We start from the raw sequence: 10,528 nt of genomic DNA, 5'->3' as shown, positions 1-10,528 counted from the left end.
ATCCAGGATAAAGGACAATTAACCCATGGGCATAAAATTAAAATCAACACGTCAAACATCATGATTACGGAAGTTTAAATAAGCATAATTCTTTTATTTCATATTTAATTTCCTTTATTTTATATTTAATTGCACTTCTAATTATCGTACTTTTATTTATTGTTATTGTATTTAATTGCACTTTTAATTATCGTACTTTTTAATTATCGCAATTTTATTTTATCGCACTTTTATTTATCGCAATTTCTTTATCGTTATTTACTTTACGCTTTAAATTAAGTCTTGTATTTATTTTTAATATTTTACATTAGGTTTTAACTGTGACTAAAGTTTTAAAATCGATAAACCGGTCATTAAACGGTAAAAAAAACCCCCCTTTATAATAATAATATTACTTATATATATATATATATATTTGTATTTTTATAAAATAAAACTAATATAGCGTTAAGCTTTGATTAAAAGATTCCCTGTTGACGAACCGGACTTACTAAAAACTACACTACTGTACGATTAGGTACACTGCCTATAAGTGTTGTAGCAAGGTTTAAGTATATCCATTCTATAAATAAATAAATATCTTGTGTAAAATTGTATCGTATTTAATAGTATTTCCTTGTAAAATATAAAGATATTTATATACACCTCGCATAACATCACTAACCCAAGTCACAAACGTCGTGACGGGTGTAATCTTTCCATCACCTACCTCTACTCTAACCGGTTCAGGCATCACAGTAGCAGGTAAATTCAACTTAGCACAAAAGTCTAATGACATAAAAGACTTATTCGCACCACAATCAAACAATACACGAGCAGGTATTGAGTTAATTAAAAACATACCGGTGATCACATCATCAGTTTCAGTAGCCTTCTCAACTGACATCTGAAAAGCTCTGGCCTCTGCTGTGGGAGGGTTCTTCTTCTTCTGCCCACTCGAGGCAGTAGACCCTCCAACTGATGCTGAACGCGCACCTGACCCTACCCCGGAACTCATGCTCTTGGACGGACAACTTATAACAGGATGCCCTGGTTGATGACAACTCCAACACACATTTCCTGGAAACGAACACCTTTGGGACTCATGTCCTACTGCACCACATCTCAAACACCTTCTGGTAGCCTCTGAGCATTGACCACTGTGAGTAGACTTACAAGTGTGGCACCAATTCCCTCTACCTGATCCAGACCCTGAACCACTCTGTCGACTCTTACTTTTCTGTCTAAACCCAAATGATTTCTTTGACTTACCACTAGATTGACCACCCGTTTGACCACTCAGAGTCATCACACTCCCTGTCATCATTCCTCTTGCCGCTTTCAAATCACTTTCCACCATTCTGGCTATAACAAAGGCCTAAGACAAACTAGTCGCCATCCTTACTGACATTCAATATTCTGGAAAGATCACATTAACAAAATGTTGAATCCTTGATGTTTCATCTGGTACCCACTGAGATACAAATCTCAACTTATCCATAAACTGACCAATCACTTCATCAATGGACATATGAGGCATCATTCTCATTTCTAAAAACTCAGTCTTCAATCGGTTAAGATCGAACGAACAACAATACTATTCACCAACTTTCCATTGAAATTTTTCCCAAGTAATTTGCTTAACATTCTCCTTTGGAATACTTGACGTCAACGCATTTCACCAAACCATAGCTCTACCCTTTAGCAATCTACAAGCATATGTAACCCGCAACTCTGGTTCACATTGACAGGCTTCCAAAGCCCTTTCAACCTCCATCAACCAATTCATAGTTTCTGTCGGGTCAGAACTTCTCGAATATTCTGGGGGTTTACAATCTAAGAACTGTTTGTCAGTACATTTCTTATGGGGTTGAACAAAGGGTTATTAGAACATCTGCATTTGGTACGGGTTCATTAACATTGGATTTTGAAAAGGGAAAGTATTTTGTGGTGGCATGAAGTACTGTTGAGGTGGTTGATTTTGTAATAGGTATTGGAATTGAGTCTGGTTCATGTTGGGTACAGTTTGAGATTGTACTGTCAGAAATCCAGGTGGCGTATCATCATTTCCCGCAGGATTTACTAACTCAAGCTCAATAATTTTATCCTGAGCTTCTTTCAGTTTACTTTCTAACTCATGAATATAACTCTATTGATCATCATCATCGGACTCAACACCCTCGTCTGGTGCTCTGTATGTTTCGGGGTTTGTCGGGCCGGTAGCGTTTGCATATCTGTTAGCCATACCTGTGCTACAAAATAACTCACACAAAAGCTTAGTGGATAACGGGTTAGCTCAACACAACTAATGTACATGTATCCCTGCATTCACTTAACTCAACCCACGGACATGTTTGACTCCACTCAAGGTTTGAGAACAAGATACACGCATGTACTTGCTGTCAAACCTATGCTCTGATACCAACTTGTAACACCGGCCTTTTTTTTTATAACACAGCGGAAGTCTTAGTTAATAAAATACCACATTAATTACATTAGTACAAAACCACTGAATTACGTTTACTTTATCAAACGGTGTTACGTTATTACAGACACGGTTACAAAATTTCACATCAGAGTTGCAAGTCAAACATGTCTTCTACATCATGTTCCGATCCCAATAACAGTAGCTAAACCTGCAGGGGGAGGAATGTGGAGGATTAGCGCACCGCTAAGTAAATGGAATCTATCTACAGATTAAGCTTAAGAAATCCATCATACAACAGTCAACTAACATGCTTACAACCATCAAGCATACAAACAATGACAATATGAGTATCGGCGGCTTGTACGGGCATACGACCTAGCTGATTGGACTAGGATCTACCGATAGTCCTTCCTACCAGTCTCTGCATAACTATCCAAACGCAACGCATGCGTTCTTCTATGCTATACTAACAGACTGTAGGACTTGGACTCAATCTCCCTTGGAATGGTTGACCTCACACGGACTTCAACTGCCCTAGAAATGTTTAAAAGTCCCCAACCGCCCTAGGAATGGCTGGTGTCAAACACAATGCACATATACAACATATATAGATCACATAGCATGCAACTATCCACCTAGCATGGCAATCACTACGCTACATATGGTAATCAGAGTAATCCACAGTAGCATGATTTGCTACTTAAACTCTATCCGAAGATAGACCCACTCACCAATTACTAGCAACTGAAGATTCTCAGAGGTCTAATCTTTCTGAGTCTTCTCTTTCTCTTTTCCACCTGAGAATAGACATAATCAAGTCAGTAATCATGTCTTGATATCATCCCAACAACAAGACAATAGTATCAATATATAAACACTTGAACACTTAATCAACCTGAACTGTCAACTGTACGAGTGACACTCATCCGCACGTCTGAGAAACCTCAACCGTGTGGTTGACACCTCATTCGTACGTTTGGTCCTTGGCCAAATATCCAATTAGACAACAGTAGATCCGTACGGTTGACCACACGAGTAACATATGACTCGTACGAGTCACATCTCAACCGTACGATCCAACTAGCAAATACAATAGTTCAAGTAACTACTCACTCGTGCGGTTCATCATGCGGTTGACCACCTCAACCGTACGAGTGAAAGCTCACTCGTGCGAGTGAAGGCTTACTCATGCGAATAACAAGGAACATCAATAGCAACATGCAATGATATTTTCCAACCTATATTCATCATATATTCATTCATTCATAAGCCTATACCAAGAATTCAACCCATAATAACAGATTAACGCATACACACTAGACACACACGCTAATACCTCTATTTTTGACCCAAATACATTTTTATATAGCTTCTAAAGAGTTTACCATTGGAAATGATTTTTCATTACGATTCCAATGATACTTGATTCATCAAAAACGGAGTTACGGTTTAAAAGTTATGACCAAAACAAGTTTCCACAAATCTGACCATGTGCTCACACGCATGGCTGAGGCCTCACTCATGCGAGTGAGTCCTCACATGTATGGTTGACCCTCAAAAGTGTGGTCACTCGTGCGAGTGACCTGTCACTCGCGTGGGAGCTGAAGAACAGCTCCAGCACGCTGTTTTTCGCGTTTTTGACCCAAAAATCGATTTTTTTTGCAAGTTCTAACATCAAAACTACCTGGAAAACATCATATAAACTATATAACAACTATTTCTAACATCAATTAACCATAAAAAACACAAAACATGAAGATTCAAGCTCATATTCATCATAAACCCATTTTACACTCAAAACCCAATTTCTATGAATTAACATACAAATTTAAGCAAACAAACCTGGATTAATGATCTTAAAGATGATATGAATCAATCCTTAAAGCCTCACAATTCAATTTAAAGCTTGGATTAGATTAGGGTTTGAGATGGTGTAAGTTTGGGTACGTACTAGTTTCTCAATTTAGGGAAAATGGACAAGAAGTGTCCAGATTACTCCTTAAGTGGGTATTAAAACCTATACCCCATAACACACGGGTATTTACCAGTTATCTAATATCTTTTGTGCCTCATTAGAAGGCCCTAACGGAGTCCAAATTAAACAAACAAACATGTTCTGTGACCCTTGTCACAAACTGGTCATAACCACATATTCAATTAACAATACACATATTATTAAAATAAAAGCATATTTTAAACACAAATATAAACCTAAGGGGCAATTAAGTAATCTTACTTCTAACCCCGGTTTCAGTCTGTTACAATACGTGTATGATTAATTGCATGCGTTAATCTGTTCGTTTGACATGTTTAGGGTTAAACCCGAATTTGATTTGTATGATTACAGAAACTTAAACTTGTTGAATGTTAAATATTATTACATATCCAGAATTCTCTCGAAAAACTAATAATTTTAGGCTTTTGAATTGCGTATTTTCGTTAATGTATGTGTAAGATATGCTTAATTGAAGTTTCGTTGCAAATCTGTGATATAATTCGAATTCTGGACAAATTAGTAATGAATTGAGTTATGAACTGATTTCCATTGTATAGATAATTTAAAAACATTCAATTTAGACTAGGATATCAAGCTATTTGGAGTTGTAAAACTCATTTTATGCTTAAATGACTGTTCTTGATAAAACTCGTTTAATCTGTAACTTAAAACAAGTTCTAAAAGTATTTTGAAATATGTTCTTGAACCAAGTCTTTGAATTTCTAGAAAATTCATTATTGTAGATAACTTTTCATCTAGGCCTTGTGATAATTGGACATGTATAGCTTACGTAATGTGCGTTCAAAAACGACTACTTGTATTCTGTCTGAATCTGTTAAGTATGCACCTTAGGCCCTATAAGTTGAGTTTTGGATAGTTTAAAGAGTTTATCTTCTGGATATTTACTCTTTATATGTTATGGAACAAAAGTCTAGTTCATGTCAAACCTTGTAACCTGCTACATTATGCACTATAAGGCTAAAGATTTGATAACTACTGAATTGGACTAAAACAAAACATCTAACTTTTCGGAATAAACTGCACCAATTGGCTAAACCAAATCACCTCATATTTTGATATGTTTTATTTTAGCTTATCCTTGAAATTTAGCCATTGACCTTGCTTGATTTGCATGCTCCTAGCTCCGATTATGCCCATTCTAAAACTGATGCGCAAATTAAAACTGATTTCGTGCAACGTGAATTGTGAATGCGATTATGTGCTTCGTGCTAAGGACATAACTTTGAACTTGTGAATGGATGTAGATTATATACTGATCATTAACATTTTATAAGTAAGACTTGATTATCATATGTTCATATGTGGCTTAGGTGCACACTACTTAACATGCGGTATGACAACGAAATCGGTAATCGATAAAACCCGAAACTGAAACAGAAAATGAACGATATAAACCAAGTTTGACTATTTGACCAACATTGACAGGAACCTACTGATGTTTTGACCTTAGGTTGACCACTTTGACCATGTTTGACCAAGTTTGACTTTTGTTGACTTGCATGAACTAGTTGACTATATGTTGACTTTTACATTGAAACACGTCGGTCTGAGCAATAGGATAACTTACTTTATGAAATAACTATTGTACTAGATACAACTATTGACCAACCTAAATACGTATATCTAGGTTGCATTACTCGACCATAGTCCGTACAGGCTACTTACTGCTTACTTTTCATACCGAGCTTTTCAAAGGTGAGTCTACAGTCACGCTTTTTACATATTTTCTGGGATGAGAATATACACTGGTTACATTTACGTTGCTACAATTGCTTTTACTTTTGACATGAATACTATAATACATATTAAGTTATTGTTCACAAAGCCCCTAGCTTGAATACTTTAATTACCTTCGGGTAAGCACAAATTAGATGGACGGATCCATTGGGTTAGACAAACCTCACCCTACTATAACTGTGGTGCATTTACTTTGAATTATATGTACACTCGAACAAGTGTATACGATATACGGGGTAAAAGATAAGTGTAGTTATATACTATACGCAGGTCTTTATGCTAGTATTCAAGTGCTCATGGATGTATGTACATTTTGAAACGCTTGGGTTGTGCTTATTGATATCTCGTGGTCAAATGCAAATAAACTATTTTTCTTAATACTGTTTTTCATATACTGTTTTATATTACTTAAACCTGTAGATTCACCAACATTATTGTTGACCTGTTTTTGTGTGTTTGTTCTCATGTCCTTAGAGGTATAGCTTCCGATGGTTTGCTTGATGCATGGTCTGGCTGTGGATTCAACATCTTTTTTTCAAGACATTTTTTCCTATTTAATTCGCATTTAAACTTTTTATATTTTCTAAATACTGTTAGCTTGTAGTAACGATCACAATGGTATTTCTTTATGGTTGTTGACTAGTGTTTTAAAGTCAAATGTTTTTAATAAAATTAAATGCGAATGCTTTTGAAACGTCTCGTTTAGAGGGTGTGAACTGTTACTGTGGGACCTATGATTAACACGTCGTCAGATGAAATTTGACGGGGTGTCGTAATTTGGTTTCGTTGGAATCTCTTCAAGCAGAATTTAATGCAACGATATTCTTGAATGGAGATGACTGATGAATCTACTCGTTATCTCAGGATGATATTTCATATGTTAAAACCAGGAGGGAATGCATCCATCGAGATATTTTGCCAACATCGCATATCAAAACAGTTTGGTTTAAGTCTTTTACCAAGGAAACTTAACGTTGTTTTTTGTGGTGGTTCAAATTAGATTATCTTCCTCTACGTGAGAACTTATTGACAAGAGGAATAGTATTAATTCTATCATATGTTCGGTTTGTAATCAAGGGGCAGAGACGCAGAATCATATGTTTTTTACTTGTTCGTTGGCTCATGAAGTTTGGAGAAAGGCACGAATTTGGGTTGATTGTGGTACGTTGTTTTTCGACTCTTGGGACAATGTAATCAGCTCGATCGAAGCTTGCAACCTTAATGGTGTGGAGAAAATCGAATTATTACAGGGGTCATCAATACACTTTGGTTTCTTTGGCGGTTTTGGAACGACTCAATTTTCAATGAGTCATATTTAAGTAGAAGTAATCTTTTGATTTAATTAGATTATTTTCTTTTCGTTGGCTCAAGATAGGGGAGATTTAGTTTCAAATTGGTATTTTATGCCTCCTTAAGCTTTTGTAATGTTCTCTCTTAGCATCTTACTGGGGAGCGTTTTATAATATAGTTTTCGACCGTTAAAAAAATAAACAAATAGTAGAATTCACGCACAAGCTAATTATTTTAATGATATACAAATCAATTTTAAACTGCACGTTTTACGAGGCTTCCATCAATTAACAACGTTCATATAAAACGTCTCATATACTTATAGCCTTGTTTATTATAGGATTTTTCTAATGACAACCCTAAAGGTTGTCATTAGGAAATCAATGTGTGCATAAATAACTGGCATACAGAGCGGGTTTTCTGGAGGAAGTAGTTAGTTATATTCAATGTACAATTTACAATTGTCTGATGCGTGTCTGAATAGTTTAAAGACGGTCCTTAGGACTGTCATTAAAAAAAATATTTATTTTGATACTCATTCCGTCTCAATTTAATAGGTTTGTTTTCTTTTTTGAGATGTCTCAATTTAATATTCTACTTCTAAAAATAGATTAGACTAATAACGTAAAGTTTATTTATACTATTGTTTTTTGTATGTAAAACAAATAAGTAGGTAAAATGTAAAGGGTAAAACACAAAAATGAACAAAGAAATATAAAGTGATAATAACATTTCTTAAACTATGTTCATCACTCTATATTTATTTAGAAACATAAGAGATATTTTTTTTTTATACTAATTATTTAGAAACATAAGAGATATTTATACTATTGTTTTATTGTATGATAAACACATGCCATATGTCATATTATAGTTAAACTAGGTTCAGTTCATCGGATCCAACCAAATAAGTAAATGAATCACGGCTTGATCAAAACGTTAACAGTTAACATTTCGTGGTTTGCCAAATGTTGAAAAAGTACATATTTGCTGGATCAATAATCTTTTAGAAGCATTGGTTAAATTTGTAAAGTGAAAATAAATAATCAAAATGAAACGTAATGAAAATAATCAATGAAAATGAAGTATTCGGGACCAGATGAGCTTAACTTTAACTTTCTTAGAATGAAGAATATTAGGGTCTTTGTCTCACATAAAAGTTAATTTCATGTACTCCGTATATATTTTGAAAAAACATACTTCTCCGATATAATTTAATAGTTCGCATACAAGAAGTACACAGTTTAAGAAATGTTATTATCACTTTAAATATTTTTGTTAACTTTATATATATTTTGAAACATATATAAATATCTCTTATTTAAAATAATATTAAAAATTCACTTAACTTTGAATTCTATTTAGATATGGAAGTAAGCAGAAATTTTAATACTGATTTATTCTATTTCTTACTATTTTGAAAGTTAATTAATTATAATGACTTATTCAGTGAAAGGTAAAGTGGACATTTCTGTAAACTATCATAATTAAAGAATTTTTGTTGGTAGAAATCTAATCCGAGACGAAGGGAGTATTATATCTTACAAGATTACTCTCTGTGTCCCATAAAAACTGTCCAACTTATTATTTTTATTTATTCTAAAATTATTGTCTATTACTCTAAATAATAATTAAAAATCATTAATGTTTCAATTATGTCCATTTTATTAATAGAAATTTAATAAAAATACAAGTCAAAAGTTTCGAACGGGTCGCGAAGAGACATAAAATAAAAATAATCGATTGACACAATTGATTTCATAATCTATCGACTTTCTTAGTTTTGTTCGTGGGATTTTTTGATGCTATCTTGGCATCATATTTTGTGTATTGTAATTTCTCGAGGGGCTATCAAATGTAAAATTGTGATTTCGTTGGTAATAAATTATGTTGCTTTTCAAAAAAAGAAAAAATTAATAGAAATTGTATATTAAATATGACAACTGATTATTAATTACTATTAATAACAACATTAAATGAAGGGAGATGATTCTCATACACAATTTTTTGATCTATATGGTACAAAAAGTGATGTGTGATGATTACCTTCCTTAAATGAAAGGTAAATTAGGCAATTCATTAATATATGTTAAATTTAATAAAAAAGTTAAACCAGCATGTTTTTTTGAAAAGTATTAATTGCACTATTATATTTCAAATTTTAATCATGCTAAATATGGTAAATGATGTTTGATAGTTGACATTAAACAACTCCAAAAAGAAAGTGAGCTAATAAATTGACCGAAGTATTACTAACTTTCAACATGAGTTTTTGAGAAATGTTTCTCAAGTGTTTAAGTCAAATTTTCTCAAATAATCTCTTACACCTTCCTTGGTTATAAAAGTTTGAAAACGAGCTAACATTATATTTATAAATAACCACAATGTGTATGAAATATAAGAAAAGATATTCGATAATATAAATATTCACCTTTATCTAATTTAATCCAAAAAATAAAAGGAACAGTAAAACATGGCCTTTATCTTATCTGAGTAGACATGGACACAAGAATCCATAATTTCATGAGAAAGGATCTTTGAGGGTATCATGATAAAGTAAACACAACATTCATTGTTATGAAAACGATGTAAACAAATACCACCAAACCCACCTCACCAAATTTAAATACATTATCTTTCTAAATTTATATTTTTAATGATTGTATATTTATATACTACATATATTTGTTCTTTATTTACCCTATTTTAGCTTTATACTTTCTTGAATTCCCAATTGGATGATTGGATGAGCTTAAAGAAGGCTATAAATTTTGACCCTTTTAAGTTGACAAAAAATTATGGATAGTGATGTTTCTCGAAGGGTTTGATGACCTTTTTTTTTTTTTTTTTTTTTTTTTTTTTGATTAGCCTGGGTTTCCTCCTCGCTATGCGAGTCGACTATATCCCAGGGCGACTACCCGCTTTGCGGGCAGCCCGGAGTCATCGCGGGTGAACCTCCGTGGCCAAGGGTTTGATGACCTTGACTACATCATCAAGAGCATCTTTTGTTGTTGACCTAGTCCAAATTCTTAATTTTTATTTTATTAATAATTAAAATAAACTTTAAACTTATTTAA

The sequence above is a fragment of the Rutidosis leptorrhynchoides genome, chromosome 5 (assembly GCF_046630445.1).
Source record: "Rutidosis leptorrhynchoides isolate AG116_Rl617_1_P2 chromosome 5, CSIRO_AGI_Rlap_v1, whole genome shotgun sequence".
NCBI lineage: Eukaryota > Viridiplantae > Streptophyta > Magnoliopsida > Asterales > Asteraceae > Rutidosis > Rutidosis leptorrhynchoides.
The sequence above is the reverse complement of the archived record's forward strand: the minus strand, read 5'-3'. Positions refer to the sequence as shown.